This window comes from Podarcis raffonei, chromosome 17, assembly GCF_027172205.1.
Source record: "Podarcis raffonei isolate rPodRaf1 chromosome 17, rPodRaf1.pri, whole genome shotgun sequence".
Classification (NCBI taxonomy): domain Eukaryota; kingdom Metazoa; phylum Chordata; class Lepidosauria; order Squamata; family Lacertidae; genus Podarcis; species Podarcis raffonei.
The window spans coordinates 36,621,901-36,641,702 of NC_070618.1; the positions used below are offsets into that span (position 1 = coordinate 36,621,901).

General features: G+C 44.3%; 1 protein-coding gene across 4 annotated transcripts in view; it reads left to right on the top strand.

Annotated features, from left to right (window-relative positions):
- Nucleotides 1–1,450: 1,450 nt before the first annotated feature.
- The window catches only part of GATA1 (GATA binding protein 1), a 30,856-nt gene continuing 12,504 nt past the window's right edge, over nt 1,451–19,802 (top strand). For 2 of the 4 annotated variants that reach the window (XM_053372189.1, XM_053372192.1), the window contains exon 1: nt 1,451–1,997. The gene's annotated coding sequence lies outside the window, so the exon portion shown is untranslated. The remainder of the gene's footprint in view (nt 1,998–19,802) is intronic. The other 2 variants (XM_053372190.1, XM_053372193.1) reach the window with 1 other exon arrangement.

Here is a 19,802-nt window from a genome sequence, read left to right on the forward strand (position 1 = left end):
CTGGCTTCTGGAATAGCTGCACAGCCTGTATTCACTCCATAAGACGCACACACATTTCCCCTTGCTTTTTAGGAGGGAAAAAGTGAGTCTTATAGAGCAAAAAATATGGTAACTTGTAAAAGACACTGATGATGATGATGAAGATAAATAATAAATATTTTATTTGTACCCTGCCCATCCAACTGGGTTCCCCAAAGACAAATAGAATAGGAGCAATGGCTTACCAGGGGCAGTTGTCAGAAAAAGAGAGAAAGCTGGAAGGTGTGGCATTATTTGGGAAGTGAAAACAGTCAGCAATGGTTCTGCCAACTTGTTCTCAGGTCAGGCATCCTGCTGTATAATTTCACATATGAAGCTGCCATACAGAGTCAGGCCACAGGTCCATCCGAGGTCATTTCTGTCAATATGGTACACTGACTAGTGTTTCAGAGTTCTCCAGGTTTCCAGACAGGAGACATTTCCAGCCCTACCTGGCGATGCAAAAGATTGAACCTTTGTCCTGCAAAACATGTGCTCTGCAAACTTGCTATAAACGTGTGTCAGACACATGCCTTTACTTTCATCCTAATAATAATAATAATAATTTATTTATACCCCGCCCATCTGGCTGGGTTTCCCCAGCCACTCTGGGCAGTTTCCAATGAATATTAAAAACAATACAGCATCAGACATTAAAAACTTCCCTAAACAGGGCCGCCTTCAGTTGTCTTTTAAAAGTAAAACAGTTGTTTATTGCCTTGATATCTACTTTGTGGAGGGCGTTCCACAAGGTAGGCGCCACTACCGAGAAGACCCTCTTCCTGGTTCCCTGTAACCTCACTTCTCGCCATGAGGGAACCGCCAGAAGGCCCTCAGCGGTGGACCTCAGTGTCCAGGCTGGATGATGGGGATAGAGACGCTCCTTCAGGTATACAGGTCCGAGGCCGTTTAGGGCTTTAAAGGTCAGCACCAAGACTTTGAATTGTGCTTGGAAATGTACTGGGAGCCAATGAAGATCTTTCAGGACCGGTGTTATGTGGTCCCAGCGGCCACTCCCAGTTACCAGTCTAGCTGCCACATTCTGGATTAATTGCAGTTTCCGAGTCACCTTCAAAGGTAGCCCCATGTAGAGCCCATTACAATAGTCCAAAATGCTTGGCTACTCTTTTGAGGATCCATATAGAAACACAACAGGGAGACGGGCAAGTAGGTGGGCAAGCAGTGGTCAGGATTCTCCGCCCCCCTCTCCACACAACCTTCAATGATTTCTCCATCCATGTGAAAAGCTGTAACAAGATGTCTGCTTCTCTCAGGGTGGGGTGGGGGGAAAATGCTCAGCCACATATCTCCCTCCACGGAAGGCTGAGCAAAAGATATCTTGTGCTGGTGGATCCAAATAGCAAGAGATAAGAACATAAAAGATACAGGAACTTACATTGCTGACTTCCTACCGTCTCACATTCTCTTTTCTCCCTGCACAAGCCCAGGCCCCAAATTCACCCCATAGATTGGGATGAGATCTAGGAGTTTGGGCTTCCAGGCTTGTCACCAACCCACTAAATACAGCTCCCCCTCCAACCCTTGATACAATCTCCAGAACTTTTGGCCCTCTAATTCTCCCACTCCACACACTTGAACATATCCCTTGAATAGTTTCCAAATGAAGGGTGTTGGTTTTATTTGGTCTGCATACGGGTTTTTATGTATTTCTCCAATTCCCTCTCCCTCTTCTTCATCCTCCTTGCCGGTCGCCTTTGGAGGAGGCGGAGACATCACTTGGGTGGTTGCTGCAGACTTTCTTTTTTGGTCATCGGTCCCCTCCCTGTTGCTTTCAGTCTCTCTCTCTCTCTGTCCCACCAGTACAGCCTGGGACATCGTAGGAGGACTTGGTTGAGGCAGATCAAGCGGCTGAAGTGGCGACACTTTCTCCAGTGTCAACCCAGCCCTTCCCCACGTTTTCTAGGCTCCGTGGACCAAGACGCGTTCAAAAATTTGCCAAGGTTTGTGCTCTGCACCAGGTCAGTTTGATTCAATGCATGCCCAAAATCCAGTTGTTTGAAGGACAGTTGTTGATTTCTCTTTGAGTAATGGACAAAGGCGAGGAATTGTTAAGAATAGTAATGGATATGGATAGAGGAATGGGGTAGACAGAAAAGCAGGATTGCAACACGGGTGGATAGGGCAAAGTGCTGAAGATGAGACGTGTTTGGCCTCAAAAATTTATCCTCTGCTTTGGATGCCCTTCACTGCTACTGTATTGTTGGGGCTGAGAGAAGTGCACTCTGCACATGGGTAGAGGCACCCTCATCATTGTTATTATTTTGCATGGTCTATGTCTGAGCTTTGGGACTGAAAAGAGCTTCAAAGGCTAAGCCCCGATGTTGGCTGCCTTGGCACAATGAGCATTTCCAAGCATGGGTCGGCTAGAGACAAGGCAAACTTTCCCCTCTTCAAATGAAAAGGGTGTTGGAACTGGAAGTGCATGGCCAAAGTGCAGTGAGTTCGAGAACGCTAGACGCAAAGCAATCACACAACGGATTGAGGTATAAATTGTTAGGAATGTTGACTTGATTTTTTAAAGTTGCATCTAGATGTGATTATCACTCCACAGATTAAAAAGGAGTAGTGGTATCCTAACAGATTGTGATAACTGAGACGAGGGAGTAAACAGATTAATAGATGTGCCAACCTCCAATCTTTGTCAATTTCTAAGTCTGATTCGATGGTGGCTCAGGGCTTTGAACATGGAGAGTGAATTCAAGAAAATAATCCTTGTAGATCCTTTGGGAAAGAGTTAAGGCCACAATCCTATAAACATGTACTTATTGGTGCCTAGGTCTCACTAGATCGCAGAGGACATGTTTCTGACTCAAACAGGCATAGGCTCGGGCAAAATGTGATAGGTTTTGAGTTCTATTATTTACAGTTGTGCTGGGAAGTTAAAATAACTGCACCGAAAACCCAGAGCAGATCTACAGTTCCTCGCACCGACTTCTAGTAGTGCAAATACAAACTCCCAAATTTCATTTAAAAAAAAAGGCAGAGAATGAAGTGAATTAGGAGCACAGGAGCAGAAAAATGAGCATGAAAGCCATGAGAGAAACACACTGGGATGGCTGAGAAATGGCAAGGCAGACGTGTTGCAAGTGAGAAACACAAAGGCTGGCAGAACCTGCCGAGGTCAGAAAGGTGCCTGCAAGAACACAATGGGGAAGGGGGAGAGTGAATTGCCTGGACATGGCAGAAAAGGCAAATGTGGAGGTTGCTGTTTGTGTAAAGACGCTGAAAGGATCAGTGTTGTGCAAGGAAGGGAAGAGCGCAGGACTATTCTTAAGTGTACATAAAATTATTAAATAACAATAACCGTGGGGCATTATTGTTATTGCTTGTTATTATGGTATGTAATTTTTTTTTGTTATTTTAATATTGTAAACTACCCCGTGATATTTGGGTGAAGGACAATTTAGTAATTTTAATAAATAATAATAATAATAATAATAATAATAATAATAATAATAATACAGTGGTACCTCAGGTTAAGTACTTAATTCGTTCCGGAGGTCCGTTCTTAACCTGAAACTGTTCTTAACCTGAAGCACTTTAGCTAGTGGGGCCTCCCGCTGCTGCCGCGCCACCGTAGCACAATTTCTGTTCTCATCCTGAAGCAAAGTTCTTAACCCGAGGTATTATTTCTGGGTTAGCGGAGTCTGTAACCTGAAGCATCTGTAACCCGAGGTACCACTGTAATAAGTAGCATGGGGAGAGGACAGGGACAGGGCACTAGAAAAGCATTGTGCACTAGAGGCAAAACATGCCACCCAGAGTTCCAGACCAATGCCATGGGAGTTTCAGACAAACACATCAACCAGTTTCTTCACAGATAGACATGCTTTTCCACAAGGGGACATTTGATCCTCTTTTGTCCTGATGATGATGTGCTTCAGGCAAGCAAATAACAATGGAGTTTTTGCATTCACTTTAGAAAGCATTTTAAGCAAAGAGTCCAGCAGCTGCAGTCCTATGTGCCACAACTTGGGAGGAAGTCCCATTTGATGCATTAGGTTTTACTTCCACAGAAATATACCCAGAATTGGGCTGTTCTTAAGCCTCCCATGGCAAAAATGCCCCAAGAATTATACGTGAGAAGGAAGCCGGTCAGTGTGGTGGAAGGAAGTTGGTCCTTCGACGTGGGGGGACTGGGTTCGAAAAATCCTACCTCAAACGCAAGCAGTGACTCACTTTCTCATCTGTAAAATGGGAGTCACATCTCTATTCGAAACCAACGGACTTGTAAGGAAATCCTGTTGGTTGCAATTGAACTCCTCCTCGTGCAAGACAATGTTCTGAGGATTCCACCCTGAGAGTCATGATTGGGAAAGACAATTCATAACATTTAATATTAATTTATTTATTTCATTGGAACTAGGATCATCTCTACAATATATCTGTTAAGTCTTTAAAGTGCCACAAGACTCTTGTGCTTTTAGCATTAATGTTGCACATCAGAGCACCCAAACTGCTTCACGTGCATTATCTCAGTCATCCTTAGACTAACCCTATAAGGTAGGCCAGTAATATTATCCCCACGTTGCAGACGGTGGTGGGGAAACTGAGACTGAGAGAGTGTAGCATGCTTAAGGACGCCATGGCTGCATATACACCGTGCATTTAAAGCAACCCCAAAGAATCCTGGGAACTGTAGTTCTCTGAGGGGTAAACTGCAGTTCTGAGAACTCTTTGTATGTGTGGTGTGCATTCTGAACTGGGGACTTCCCAGCTCACAGTCTTGTTCCTGCACTGCACCAAATATGGAAATATTGCCATACACACACACACTTAAGCTTTAGAGATGGACATAACTGTACAGAATGATTCAAAACTAAGGATCAACCCACATGAAACTGGTGGCTACAGAAAAAGAGTGGGTGAAAAACCCCTGCATGAGGAAAGGACAGTAGAATGACCTTGTACTGGGAAACTCAACAGGTAGAAAGAAAATGGATGAATGGATGGATGGATGGATGGGTGGGTGGATAAACAGAGAGGCAGGGAGGACAGGTAAACAGGAATGGAATATAGTGAAAGCACGGGACACATGTTAATTTCTTTTGCTCTCCATATAACCACCTTCCCATTAACATCTGATCCCAGAGACTAATGCATTTGCCTCTAATTTTTTGTCCTGCTAAGGATCCAAATGGAACGGTGGCAGGAAAATGGAGTTCAAGAAATGGGAGTGGCTTGGGTTTTCCATTCTTGTCTCCTGACTTCTTAAAGACTTCTCAGTCCCACTTTTCCATTTGGGATCTATGAAGTTGGGGAAGGAGCAGAGGGCCTGAGAGGAAGGACTAGAAAGAGCAAAGCCAGGAAGCCCTCCTGGTTTACCTTCTGCCTAGGCTCTCGGACACCTGGGTTCTTTGGAAGGTCCCATGTTCTTGTGAAGTTTCTGACGGGGGAAGTTTTAGGCTGAAATGCAAGCTGGTCTCTCTGTGGGAGCAGCCTCTGAACGGTTTCAGGCTGGATTAAAACTGCTGCCTGTGATTCAATAGTGCCCCGATAACAAATACCCCACAGATAATTATCTGAAGCCGGTGAAGCCGGTGATAAGGTTCTGGAAGCATCTCTGGGGGCCCCGTGCCCAGCTCGGTAACAGTGTGCAGAGTGGAATTACTAAATGGCTATGGGCACAACTGTAATTTTGGTTGAAATGAAAATATTCAAAAGGAAATTTCATTCCTGCTGATAAGGACTGGTGTAGCCCAGAGATAAGGTGATGCCTTTGATGTGTGTGGCATAGATGTTTGTGGCAGTGTTGCTTTGATGTTTACAGTGGTACCTCGGGTTAAGAACTTAAGTCGTTCTGGAGGTCCGTTCTTAACCTGAAACTGTTCTTAACCTGAGGTACCACTTTAGCTATTGGGGACTCCCGCTGCCGCCGTGCTGCGATTTCTGTTCTCATCCTGAAGCAAAGTTCTTAACCTGAGGTACTATTTCTGGGTTAGTGGAGTCTGTAACCTGAAGCGTCTGTAACCTGAGGTACCACTATATATGTATTTGTGTGTTTGTGCGTGCGCATGGGGACACACACACACACACACACACACACACACACACACAGTCATATAAAGCCTAGGACATAAGTTGTTTGAGGCTGTGCTGTATGGCATATTTCACATTTTCACAGATAAATACAGCACAGGCTCTATTTTAACATCCCTATTTTCAAAAGAAGGTTCACTATTTGAGCTCTTCACCCCCCACAGATTATTACAGTGGTACCTCGGGTTACATACGCTTCAGGTTACAGACTCCGCTAACCCAGAAATAGTACCTCGGGTTAAGAACTTTGCTTCAGGATGAGAACAGAAATTGTGCTCTAGCGGCGCAGCAGCAGCGGGAGGCCCCATTAGCTAAAGTGGTGCTTCAGGTTAAGAACAGCTTCAGGTTAAGAACGGACCTCTGGAACGAATTAAGTTCTTAACCCGAGGTACCACTGCACACATGGTTGAAGTCTCTCATTGACCTGCTATAGATCCTGCATTTATTTACCCTGCCATTGTCTGCCCTCCACTGGTTGAAAATCCAACACAGCATGTTCTTTATTGACTTCAGGACCTTCTATACTATTTAAATTCAGAATTTTGTCCCTTTGATTAGAGATGTCCGGGGGGGGGGGGAACATGCTTCTTCTACAATATGTTATCAAGAGCAGCAGTTGCAGTGTATGAAATGATATTCCCTGCATGGTGTCTTCATGTTCATGTTTATACACATATGAAGGTGCACGAGAGGCAAGGTGTGTTGTCCACCTCCAGTCAGAGATTTAATTGCTGGAGATCCCAGTCAGGGAGCTGAACCCTGATGAATGATTCTAGCTGCTTGCACTGACAAATTTCCTGAAATGCAAAATTAGGGAAAGCAATTTACTTGGTACAGATAGCAGATATTAGTCATTATCCCTGGTAAATAGTAACATAGGAAGTTGCCTTATACTCAGATCACTGGACCAGCTAGTACTGTCTCCCCTGACTGGCCAGGGTTTCAGACAAGGAACAATTCCAGCCCTAGCAGGTGAGGCTAAGGATGGAACCTGAGACCTTCTGTATGCAAAGGAGATGCTCTACCACTGACCTGTGGCCCTTCCCCAGTAAGAATCACATAAACGACTGGTGTGTATAGAATCATAGAATCATAGAGTTGGAATAGACCACAAGGGCCATCGAGTCCAACCCCCTGCCAAGCAGGAAACACCATCAGAGCACTCCTGACATATGGTTGTCAAGCCTCTGCTTAAAGACCTCCAAAGAAGGAGACTCCACCACACTCCTTGGCAGCAAATTCCACTGTCGAACAGCTCTTACTGTCAGGAAGTTCTTCCTAATGTTTAGGTGGAATCTTCTTTCCTGCAGTTTGGATCCATTGCTCCGTGTCCGCTTCTCTGGAGCAGCAGAAAACAACCTTTCTCCCTCCTCTATATGACATCCTTTTATATATTTGAACATGGCTATCATATCACCCCTTAACCTCCTCTTCTCCAGGCTAAACATGCCCAGCTCCCTTAGCCGTTCTTCATAAGGCATCGTTTCCAGGCCTTTGACCATTTTGGTTGCCCTCCTCTGGACACGTTCCAGTTTGTCAGTGTCCTTCTTGAACTGTGGTGCCCAGAACTGGACACACTACTCCAGGTGAGGTCTGACCAGAGCAGAATACAGTGGCACTATTACTTCCCTTGATCTAGATGCTATACTCCTATTGATGCAGCCCAGAATTGCATTGGCTTTTTTAGCTGCCGCGTATATTTCAGACCCTTTGGACTTGTGATTTGTTAAGCTGAAGACAGCACAGCAGCTGTGGCCTGCCATCAGCTTGACACTGACCTGGGCTTTTGACAGCCAAGGTGGGAGGCAGGAAAACCAGATTTACCAAGCCCCTGGAAGGCCATCATCACACATGGTTGGTGCAGATTGCATTCTGCTACTGGGTGACAAGTTGTGAAGGCCTGTTGCACATTTTGGGGAGTCATGATGGATTCTAGGGCCCCATCTGCACCATACATTTCAAGCAGTATCACAAGGCATGTGTGACTCCAGCACTGTGACCCTCTAGAATAACAAAGGGGACCACCATGGCTGTTACAGCTACGGTGGAATCTCCCTGCTCAGTACTGTGCGCCTTTGCCCTTGTAGTTCTCAACAGATTGAAGTCACTCGCTGACAGGGTCTATCCTGAGTCACAATGCAGTTTTAGAGCTCAGAGGTCTACAGTAGACATGCTTTTCCCATTGCGCCAGCTGCAGGAGAATTGCCAAGAGCAGAGATGCCCCTTGTGCATCGCCTTCATCAGGTCTTTGATCTCATCAGCTGAAAATGACTCTGCTCAACAAGATAGAAAGCTCACCTAAGCTCCACGAGATGATTGTGCTGGTCCCGGGGGGGGGGGGGGTGTGTTACCGTGCAGTGTGGTCTGAGTCCAGTCCTGGGTCGAGGGTCTGGAGGCTGTCTGTCAAGGGTGAACGGGGGTCCAAGGCAAGGAGCCAGGCGTGGTCAGGAACTCCAGAAGAGCAGGTCAGGGTGCTGGCAGCAACAGGTTTCCAATGATGTTGCTCCCACAACCTGGGACTGGGCGGACTGGCCTTTATTGGCCTTTATCTCCTCTGAGGCCTGGGGCGGTCCCGGCCCACAGGTGACTCGCCTCCCCTGGCCTTAAGGCAAGCACTCCTCCTGAGAGAGCTTAGTTCCCTCTGCCTCTCTGCCCTGAGCCTCTGCAGCTCAGGAGAGGCTGGAGGGTTACCAGACCCGGAGGCAACCTCACCTTCCCCTGACAGGGCTGGGAGAGGAGCACCTGCAGGCAATGGGTCCTCAATCACCTCCGGAGCCAAAGCAGATTCAGCTGGTGTCTGCTCCTGAGGATCCAGCACACGTGAGGACCCTTCAGCCTCAAGCCCCTGCCCCGGCTTTCAGAAGGGGCAATTGAGGGGGGGGGGGTTACATGTGTTTGTGCATATATGGTATAGGAATGTGAGCGGCAAAGTCTTGCATTCAAAAGTAGCCCCAGCCATGAACTCACTGACTGGCTATAGGCAGTTTCAGACTTCCCAAATACAATACGGAGACATTGACCATGTTTGGCTGATCATATCTTGCCTTTGAAAGCTGAGATATAAGCGAGCCTTTCAGCCACACACAGAGCTCCTTCCATTCCTCTCTTTGTACAAGCAAGCAAAAAACAACATTAAATCTTTTCGTTAACCATCACAGGAGTTGCCAATGTGATGTTCTCTGGATGTTATTGGACTCCCAGCAGTCCCAGGCAGCATGGTCAATGGAACTGTAGTCCAGCTGTATCTGGAGAGTAACAATTTGGCAAACCTGATTTAACCAGGAAACCATGGTTAACAGCTTCAGAACAAGCCAAAGTATTAAATCGTGGTTTTAAACTGGCTTAATCTCTTGGCCTGTTTTGAAGCTGCTAATTATAGTTTCCTGATTCAGGTGAAATGGGAAGCTATAACAAATTGAAGACTTCTTGGTTTCTGAGAATCAAAAACTTGTAGAGTTGGAAGGGTCTGCAAAGCCTGGTGCAAAAGACCCAGGATTTGGGGTTCTTAAAAATACCCCTGGCTCCCTCTCTGCTGCTGCTGTTTGAAGATGCAGATTTTTAGACAGACATGGATGTTAAGACATGCTGCCGAAGATGCTGCAAAGGTGTGAATTGAAACAATCTCTGTGGTGTTGTTTTTTAATATAATCTTTATTACTTTAAATTACACACATATACAAAGAATTTACAAGCTCATATTACAAAAAGAAAATTAAAGAAAAAAGCAATTAAGAAAGAAAAAAAATAAGAAAATACAAAAGGAGAAAAAAAGAAAAAGCAGATTTACATACATAGAAAAGCATAATCTTCCTTGTTAACACTTAAATAAACACCTAAATAAAAAGACTTCTGACAAAACGAGTCTTCCGATCGTTCTCGTTGTACTATTTATACTGTTTTTATCTGGTTTTGAAGTTTGTTTTTCACTGTACTGCTTTGCTGTCATTTTGTTGCTCGCTTTAAAATGATTCGTAAGCCACCTTGAGCTCCCTTGGCCCAGGACAGGGGCTGCAGAGCAGGTACAGCACTGCAAAAAAGCACAGCAAATACCCACATATAAAAATGTGTATCTGAATTCTGCAGCCCAGCCCATGACTCAGAATCTGGTCCCCCATTCCCCTCCCACAGAACAGAATCGAGGAGGTCCTTTAAAGGCCCCAGAGGTGCAAAGGGGGAGGAAATGAATCAGAGGACAACAGCGCCACTAGTCCCACGTTCAGAGGAAGCTGGCATGTGTACAAGGTTGATTTCAAAAGGCTTCCTTTGGTACCCCATGACTGAACACACTGCAAAGATCGGGCGATAAGGCCTGGCACCGGATCCAACTGCCATTCACAGGGCAGAGGAACAGGGTCCTAGAAAGATGTAGCTGAGGATGCAGTTTTCTGCAGGAAGCCCCAAAAGAACCTGGCAGGCAAGGAACTGCAAGCTGCGCTGGAAGGGCGCTTGTGAATGGCAGGTTAACGCGATGGGGTCTTGCTCGGTTCTTCTTCTAGCAGATTTGAAAGCAGCTGGTGCTCCCTTGGGGCAGTGGAGGCTGGTCCACTAGGGCACATGGGGCACTGCCCCATCCCCTTAGTCTTTCCAATCACCCGCCAGTGCGGTGTAGTGGTTAAGAGCGGTAGTCTCGTAATCTGGTGAACTGGGTTCGCGTCTCCGCTCCTCCACATGCAGCTACTGGGTGACCTTGGGCTAGTCACACTTCTCTGAAGTCTCTCAGCCCCACTCACCTCACAGAGTGTTTGTTGTGGGGGAGGAAGGGAAAGGAGAATTTTAGCTACCTTGAGACTCCTTCAGGTACTGATAAAGCAGGATATCAAATCCAAACTCCTCCTCTTCTTCTTCTTTCTTACAACCAGCCCAGGGGATGACTCTGCCTGCCAACTGCCTCTTCTTTAAGGCTTATCAACACTTAACTTTTGCCCTGTGCTATCTGGGCACAAGTCCACACTTGAAAGCTCCATTTCCAAGCGCCCTGTTTTTGCCCGCAAGCTTTGCCCATGAAAACCGGCTCTTTAAAGCTGAAGTGCAACAAAAGGCAATTCATGTTATCCATGGGTTGCTGTTTGCTCTGGTTCAGCCCCCAAATTGGCGTTCTGATTTGATTCCCTACTACCGAAGCTGAAATTAGCCAGAGTGTAAGAGAGAAATAGGACCCTTTTAAGAGAGAAATACAAGCACAATACAGACATCTGTGTTTCCCCCAAAGGAGTCTCAGGTGACAAACATTGCTTCTCTTTTCCCAGCCTTCCCCGATTTTAGCCTCACAATTTTAGCTCTGGGAAGCCCAAGAGAGTCCTGCCCCTGCTGCTCCACAAACATGAGCTTTGTGGCTGCCTGGGGTTTTGAACCTGGGTCTTTCCCGTCCTTGTCCAGTCTTTGCTTGACACGCTCAATATATTACATGGGACACACACTGCAAGCAAACTCAAATAACCCACACACTTTTTTTTCCTGGAGCCTCATCAGATCTGGAAGCTGATATTGATGAGGAAAGTAAAGATGTCACTTCTGAGAAAGAGAGACTGGTTAGAGAAAGAGATAAGAGGAAGGAGGGTGAATTGCAGAGTTACAAGGCAACGGGTTCCTCCAACAGGCCCTGGACTTCTCTGCCCTCGTTGGGCAAAGGAGGCAAATCCAGAAAGGCTCTGCAAGCACTGCTCTCACCTGGGTTTCTATTAAATCCAACTCCCATTTAAGCACAAGGCCCCTGGTTGGCCTCCACTGCCAACAGCCTTAAAGGTAAAGGTAAAGGTAAAGGGACTCCTGACCATTAGGTCCAGTTGTGGCCGACTCTGGGGTTGGGGCTCTCATCTCACTTTACTGGCCGATGGAGCTGGCGTACAGCTTCTGGGTCATGTGGCCAGCATGACTAAGCCGCTTCTGGCGAACCAGAGCAGTGCACCGAAACGCCGTTTACCTTCCAGCTGGAGAGGTACCTATTTATCTTTTTTTTTATATAATAATATTTTATTAAGTTTTGACAAAAAAGAAATTCCAAAAACAACAAGCACAAAACAATAAAAACACAAGAAAAGTATAAAGCACAACAATACAAAGTCAAACAATACAAAAATACAAACATTTACCCTGACAAAAAAAGAAAAAGCAGAAAAAACAATTAAGCACACAACGAAGAGAAACACAAATCCCTCTTTTTTAACCTCTCTTTGATTAACTTATTTTCCTGACTTCCTCATGCCTCCCTTTTTTGTATCCCTTTTTGAAAATTAATTCCGCAAATTCATCTCCTGTTGCTTTATCCTTAATTACTTTTCCTCCCATATTATAATTTCCGATTTTTATCTGTTATCAATCCAGTCTTACATTATGCCTTGTTACTAGAACCCCTTCATTTCATTTCAATGTCATTCATACATTTTATAGTGTTTCTGTAAATAAATTTTAAATTTCTTCCAATCTTCTTCCACCGACTCTTCTCCCTGATCTCGGATTCTGCCAGTCATTTCCGCCATTTCCATATAGTCGATTACTTGCATCTGCCATTCTTCCAGGGTGGGTAAATCTTGTGTCTTCCAATGCTTTGCGATAAGTATTCTTGCTGCTGCTGTAGCATACATAAAGAAAGTTCTATCCTTCTTTAACACCAATTGGCCAACTATGCCCAGGAGAAAGGCCTCTGGTTTCTTCAGGAAAGTATATTTAAATACATTTTTCATTTCATTATATATCATCTCCCAGAAAGCCTTAATCCTTGGGCACGTCCACCAAAGGTGAAAGAATGTACCTTCAGTTTCTTTACATTTCCAACATTTATTATCGGGCAAATGGTAGATTTTTGCAAGCTTGACTGGGGTCATGTACCACCTGTACATCATTTTCATAATATTCTCTCTTAGGGCATTACATGCCGTAAATTTAATCCCAGTGGTCCACAACTGCTCCCAGTCAGCAAACATGATATTGTGTCCTATATCTTGTGCCCATTTAATCATAGCAGATTTTATCGTTTCTTCCTCAGTACTCCGTTTCAACAGCAAATTGTACATTCTTGATAATATCTTAGCATTGGGTTCTAACAATTCTGTTTCTAATTTTGATTTTTCCACCTGGAAACCAATTTTTTTATCTAGGTTATAGACCTCTCTTATTTGAAAGTAATGTAACCAGTCTCGCACCTTCCCTTTAAGCTTCTCATAACTCTGCAATTTCAGCTTGTCACCTTCCTGTTCTAAGATTTCCCAATATTTTGGCCATTTGGCCTCCATGTTAAGTTTTTTCATAGCTTTCGCTTCCATAGGTGATAGCCACCTTGGGGTTTTACTCTCCAGAAAGTCTTTATATCTTGTCCAAACATTAAACAGTGCTTTCCTGACAATATGGTTTTTAAATGCCTTATGTGCTTTAACCTTGCCATACCACAAATATGCATGCCATCCGAATATATTGTCATAACCTTCAAGATCTAAGATGTCAGTGTTCTCAAGAAGCAGCCATTCCTTCAACCAGCAAAAAGCTGCTGATTCATAATAAAGTTTAAGGTCCGGCAGGGTAAACCCCCCTCTATCTTTAGCATCAGTAAGTATCTTAAATTTTATTCTGGGCTTTTTGCCCTGCCAGACAAATCTAGAGATGTCTCTTTGCCACCTCTTGAAACAATCCATCTTGTCAATAATTTGTAATGATTGAAACAAAAACAACATTCTCGGCAATACATTCATCTTGACAACGGCAATTCGACCAAGCAAGGAAAGCTTCAGATTCGACCAAATTTCTAAGTCTTTCTTCACTTCTGACCAACATTTCTCATAATTATCTTTAAATAAATTCGCATTCTTAGAAGTCATATTCACCCCCAGGTATTTTACCTTCTTTACTAATATTAAGTCTGTCTCTTTCTGGAACCTCTCTCTCTCAATCGGCGTCAAATTTTTCTCCAAAACCTTGGTTTTTAACTTATTCAATTTAAAACCTGCCACTTGACCAAACTCCTGGATTAATTCTAGAGCCCTCTTGGTACTATATACTGGCTCCTGTAGTGTCAGTACAAGATCATCTGCAAAAGCTTTAAGTTTATATTGTTTAGCTCCGACCTGAATACCATGAATCAGCTGGTCCCTTCTAATCATATTTAACAAAACCTCCAGGACCGATGGGGAAATTGGGCAGCCTTGTCGTGTCCCTTTCTCAATTTTAAATTCTTCTGTCACCATGTTGTTAACTATCAGTTTAGCCTTTTGTTCAGAATAAATCGCACCTATACCATTTTCAAAGTTTTGTCCAACCCCCATCCCCTGAAGATTTTTCTTCATAAAACTCCAAGAAATATTGTCAAATGCTTTCTCCGCGTCTACAAATATCAAAACTGCTTTTGTATTGATATTCACTTGTAGCTTTTCCACAATATTAATTACATTCCTCATGTTATCAGATAAGTGTCTACCGGGGAGAAAGCCAGCCTGGTCTTTATGTATCATCTCTGCTAATACTTTTTTCAGTCTTTTAGCCAGAATATCTGCAAAGATTTTGTAATCCACATTAAGCAGGGATATGGGGCGATAGTTCTTAAGTTGTGTCTTCTCAGACTCAGTTTTAGGTATAAGTGTGATATAAGCTTCTTTCCACGACTCTGGCGCCTTTTCCCCCTCCATAATTTCATTGCAAACCTCCTTTAGTGGTTGAATCAAGTAGTCTTTCAAAGTTCTATAGTATTTGGAGGTTAGTCCATCAGGCCCTGGAGATTTTCCCAATTGCATACTCTGTATGGCACCTTCGATCTCTTGTTCCGATATTTTATAATTCAAAAGTAGTTTATTTTCTTGAGAAATTTTTTGTAATCCATTGGTTTTCAAAAATTGATCAATTTTAGTCTCTATCTGTGGCCCTTGTGTATAAAGTTGTTTGAAGTATCTCTGGAAGCAATTTCTGATCTCCTGTGGGTTCTGTATATTCTTTCCCTCCACTTCAAGATTAGTCACAGTATTTAACTTATGTCTTTTCTTCAACTGCCATGCTAGCAGCTTTCCACATTTATTAGCAGATTCAAAAGTCTTTTGTCTCATCTGTTTGATTTTCCATTCTATTTCCTGATTTGTCATTTTCATGTATTGTACTTGATAAAACTTAATTTCTCTCAAAATCTCTTGCGACTTTGGTTTAACTCTGAGTTTTTTTCCTCCTTCTCTTATTTTTTCCAGAATCCTCCCTTTTTTCTCATCTTGGGTTCTTCTTTTTATTGCATTCTGCTGAATCAGAAACCCTCTCATTACAGCTTTACTTGCGTCCCAGATTACCCTTTTTTCCACTGAAGTCTTCAAGTTTATCTCAAAATAGTCTTTCACAATTTTTTGGGCCTTCCTGATGATTTCTGGGTCTCTAAACAAGGTGTCATTCATCCTCCATCTGAAGGAACCAGTCAATGTTAGTTTCATTTCCATTTTCACGGGGTTGTGGTCGGAGCAGGTTTTTGGGCAGATTTCCACCTTTCGAATCTTTGGAGCCATTCCTCTAGTTATCCAGATTTGGTCAATTCTTGTCCAAGTCTTTTTGGCTTCAGAAAAGAAAGTCCCTTCTCTACCTAGGGGGTTCTTTGTTCTCCAGGTGTCAATTAAGTCCATATTGTCTGTCATTTCAAAAAAAGATTTCGGTAGTCTTCCATCTTTTGTTATTACTTGTCTTTCTGACTTGTCCATATTTGTCGATACCACACCATTCATATCTCCAAGCATAATGATATTATAGTCCATAAAGTCCAACAACGTCTCATGCAGTTTCTTAAAAAATTCTGATTTCCCCTCATTTGGTGCATAAACACCTACTATCGAAAGTCTCTCTCCTTGAAATTATATTTCAATTGCCACAAATCTTCCTTGTTCATCGTTAAAGATAAATTTTGGTGATAAACTTTCTTTCGCATAGATCAGAACTCCTCTCTTTAGACTTTATCTGATAAGATGAATTCTTGGCCTAATCTTTTGTTAATCAGTACTTTCCTGTGTATTCTAGTCACATGGGTTTCTTGCAAGCAAATCAAGTCCAATTTTTCTTTTTTCAACAGGTGAAAGATTCTTTTCCTCTTGTCAGGGGAATTCAAACCCCGAATGTTCCAACTTAATACCTGCAGAGACATTGTGTGGTTATTCTGTTGTCCCTCCAACTGCTCCCAACAGTTGTTCTTGATCCGTGGGTGGTATTACTTTCTCTGTTTTCTCTAGTCCCAATGGTTGCTTCCCTATGTCCAAAACTCCTGATCTTGATGTCTTCGGCTCTTTTTCCTCTGCCTCTTTTTGTAGATCTTCCTTGTGATCTTTCAAAAATCTCACTTTTTCCTCCTCTGATCTTATCTTCACTTTTTCCCCTTTGTAATTAAAAGACAGACCCTGGGGAAACTCCCACCTGAAAATAATACTGTTTCTTCTTAACAGGTGAACTAGGTCTCCGTAGTTAGCTCTAAGGTCCAGTAGGTGTTTTGGAATATCTTTAAAAATCTCAATTCTCGAATCTTCTATCTCCAATGATTTCTTGTAGTGGAGGCTCAGTATTTTGTCTCTCTCTTCTTTAGATCTGAGTGAAATCAAACAGTCTCTTACTCTGTTTTTTCTTCCCCCTTTGCCAATTCTAAAGGCACTCACTATCTTGAAGTCTTTATCTGAATCAAGGCCCCAAAATTCTTCAAATTCCTGTGTAAGAAAATCACACAGGTTGCCCTCTTCCTCGTCTGGTACCGCTCTGATTCTTAAATTGGTCTGCTTATCTCTAAGTTCAATTAGAGACAGTTGTGCCTTGTGGTCCTCCAATTGCTTATTGATTGGCCGTATCTTTTCCTCTACCTCCAACACCTTCTCTTTCGCTTCCTCGGCAATTTTCCTTGTCACTTTAGGTTCCTGCAGCAGCCGGTCAATAGCCTGTGTATTAGAGCTTATAGTTGTAGTGTTTAAGTCAATTTTAGTTGACAATTTTTCCAAAGCTCCAAATATTTTGTCTAGTGATGCATTTAGTATCTCTTGAGGGCCTAGACCTTTTGCTCCCGACTGTCCAGTATCCTCTTTTTCTGAAGCAGAAGGGACTACTATTGATTGTCTTCATTGCTGCTGCCTGGTTTTTATCCTTGTAGATTTTTCCTGGGTTTTTTTCTGGGATTGAGGCTGATCCATTACTTTGTCTCTAGAGCTCAAGGTCGCTCCCACAGGTTTAGCTTATTGTTATGAGAAAGTCTCCTAGCCAGCTGCAATGGAAAATCCCCAGTTATATCACAGGCCTCCTCTAGGGGAGCACATTGGCAACAATGTTCTTTTCAGTGCAACTTGTTTTAAAAGGCAATAGTATCCTTTTTTAACTTTCCAATTTTCCAATAAAAGGCAACAATTGCAAAGGGGGTCCTTCAATATTTTTAGTTTAATTGCAGATTGATCCCATATAGTTACAATGTCTATAAATGGTGCAGCACTTTTTTGCTGTCCTGGCAGACCAACATCAGGGGTTAAGCGGTGGTCCTTTTTTTCCTTTCCCTTTTCTTTCAATCAAAATATTTTCTTCTCCTCCCCCCCAATCTGAGAGGGAGTTCTTGTATCTGGCATTAAAATTTGCTCCTTTTAGCTCAATTTTCCCGGTTCTTAGTTCCAACAGTCTTTGCTTTAGATCTATTTACAAAACCGGAAGACGGACTTCCTTTTTACGCCTTCCCGCTTCAGAGCCAAATTCAAGTTCGTTACGTTGAACAAAGGAACAAGTCCTTTGATCTCCCGATTTTTACAAAGTCTTACTCACGGGTTGTAGGTTAAAAGCCGAATTTTCAAAGGAAAAAGGTCAGCGCTCTCCGGCAACAGCTGCGCGGCTTCACTCCACAGAAGTAGCGATTGACTCTCAGTGCCGCGCCACCCCTTTCCGCTCCGGAGCCCCTCGCGGGGTCCCTTTGCCACTTGGGGGGGGGGCACTTCTGGCACCCGCCGAGTCCCACGGCCGCAGGCTTTCCCCGCCTGCGGTTTTTTAACGGGTCTCCGCTGCGCCGTAGCGGATAGACCCAGTTTCTGCGGAGCTTCTCCCTCCGAGTTAGAAGGAGACCGCCATTGCCATTGGCGCTGCCTCCGGAAGTCAAGGTACCTATTTATCTACTTGCACTTTGTGCTTTCGAACTGCTAGGTTGGCAGGAGCAGGGACCGAACAACGGGAGCTCACCCCGTCGTGGGGATTCGAACCGCCAACCTTCTGATCGGGAAGCCAAACCTGCACTACATTTATCACGCAATTCTTTTTGTTTATCCCATGGGAATCTGTTGCTGTGCCACAATGTATCTTTGCCATGCTGTTTTAATGGTAGGGATCAAAATGGTGTGTTCCCATTTTAACACTGCAGAGCGGTAAAGGATGGGCTGCAAAAACCAAGACTTTTGCCACCTCCCTACCAATCCATTCCAAACATCTTTTGGATAGAGTTGCAAATATCTGGTAGAGGCCCAGATATTTCTACACCCAGCGCTCACGATGGTGTAGGATGCCACCTCACATCTTTTCAGGTGGACACAGTTGGCCCACCTTCCCACTTTCTGTTGATATTTTCACCCCTTCCCATTGCGAGAATCTCCTGATCTGATGTTTTGAGAAAGGAGGGGGCAGAAACTGCTCTTCTACTCTTCCACTCCTGCCTGACTGCCTGACTCTGTGTGTGGAGAGAGTCTTATCTATGTAGTGGCTAGATGGCTGAGTGGGAGCTGTAACACTCATGCAAGCCGGTAGTTCGTTAGTTTGTAGTAGCTGATAGAAACAAAAGAAGTTATGCTTCACAGCTAGCTTCCGCGTTATTTATACTCTGCTGAGTGGCGCTGTGGGTTAAAGCCTCAGCGCCTGGGACTTGCCGATCGAAAGGTCGGCGGTTCGAATCCCCGCGGTGGGGTGCGCTCCCGTCGTTCGGTCCCAGCGCCTGCCAACCTAGCAGTTCGAAAGCACCTTTGGGTGCAAGTAGATAAATAGGGACCGCTTACCAGCGGGAAGGTAAACGGCGTTTCCGTGTGCGGCTCTGGCTCGCCAGATGCAGCTTGTCACGCTGGCCACGTGACCCGGAAGTGTCTGTGGACAGCGCTGGCTCCCGGCCTATAGAGTGAGATGAGCGCACAACCCCAGTCTGGCAAGACTGGCCCGTACGAGCAGGGGTACCTTTACCTTTACCTGAGTCTGCTGCTCACAATGCACAGTTGTGGGTCCAGGGCACTGAGGCCTGTTTTCCAGGACTGGAAGGTCTCTGAAAGTGCTCCAGTCACCTAGCCCAGTCGGGGCAGAACCAGTTATTGAGCCCAGTCGCTGACATCGGTTGAAAGGCATACAGTGGTACCTCGGGTTACAGATGCTTCAGTTTACAGACGCTTCAGGTTACAGAGGCTTCAGGTTACAGACTCTGCTAACCCAGAAATAGTACCTCGGGTTAAGAACTTTACCTCAGGATGAGAACAGAAATCTTGTGGTGGCAGCAGGAGGCCCCATTAGCTAAAGTGGTGCTTCAGGTTAAGAACAGTTTCAGGTTAAGAACGGACCTCCAGAACGAATTAAGTACTTAACCCGAGGTACCACTGTACTGACACTTTCCTCTCGTTCACACTCTGAAATCATTCCACTTTCTATCACCACCCCATTTTGGGCACTGCATAATCACAGAATCTTAGAGTAGGAAGGGACCCCCAAAGGTCATCTAGTCCAACCCCCTGCAATGCAGGAATCTCAGCTAAAGCATCCCTGACAGGTGGCCATCCAACCTCTGCTTAAAAACCTTCAAG